Raw genomic sequence first — 1,087 nt, 5'->3', positions numbered from 1 at the left:
AGTACGACACTGTTGGAGGGTTAGTGCTGTGAGACTGTCCGAGGGTCAGTATTGAAGAAGTGGGGCACTGAGAGGTGTCAGCGCTGATGGAGTACTGCAGAGTGTGGCCATCAATAAGGGAGTTCTGCACTGGCGAATTGCTGCACTGAGGGAGTGCAGCACTGAGGGGGCGACAGCACTGAGGGAGTGCTCCACAGAGAGGGGTTCAGCACCAAGGGAGTGCTGCACTGAGGGCAGAGATCAACACTGAGGGAGTGCTGCTCTGTGTGGGGTCATCACTGAGGGAGTGCTTCACTATGGGGTTTCAGCTGTGAGGGTGCATTGCACTATTGGAGGGACAGTGCTGTGAGACTGTCCGAAGGTCAGTATTGAGGAAGTGGGACAGTGAGGGGGGTCAGGACTGAGGGAGTGCTGCACTGAGAGGGGACAGCACTGAAGGGAATTCAGCACTGAAGGAAGTCAACACTGAAGTGAAGTCAGCACTGTCGGGGACAGAACTGTGGGTGTGCTGCACAGAGAGGGGTCAGCACTGAGGCGGGCCAAAGGAGTGCAGCACTGAGGGAGGGCTGCACTGAGGGCGGGAAGCACAGAGCCGGGGGGCGATCAGCATTGAGGTAGTGCTGGAGAGGGTGGGGTCAGCACTTCGAGGGGTCAGCTCTGAATGTGGTCAGCACTGAAGACAGGTCAACACTGAAGGAAGGTCAGCACTGACGGGAGGTCAGCACTGACGGTTTCAGTAATGAGGAAGTGGTGCACTGAGGGAGTGCTGGACAGAGGGGGATCAGCACTGAAACCGGCCAGCACTGAAGGGAGGTCAGCAGTGAGCGGGGTCAGCACAGAGAGAATGCTGCAAAGACCGGGGTCAGCAGTGAGGCACTGCTGCACTCAGAGGGGTCAGCACTGAGGGAGTGCTGCACCGAGGGCGGCCAGCACTGAAAGGAGGTTCGTACTGAGGGAGTGCTGCACTGAGGGAGTGCTTCACTGACGGGAGGTGCAGCACTGAGGGGAGGGGGGCAGCACTGAGGGAGTTATTACTGAAGAGTGTCAGCACTGAGGGAGTGCTGCATTGAAGCCGGCCAGCACTGAT

The sequence above is a fragment of the Rhincodon typus genome, chromosome 50 (genome assembly GCF_021869965.1).
Source record: "Rhincodon typus isolate 14 chromosome 50, sRhiTyp1.1, whole genome shotgun sequence".
NCBI lineage: Eukaryota > Metazoa > Chordata > Chondrichthyes > Orectolobiformes > Rhincodontidae > Rhincodon > Rhincodon typus.
The sequence above is the reverse complement of the archived record's forward strand: the minus strand, read 5'-3'. Positions refer to the sequence as shown.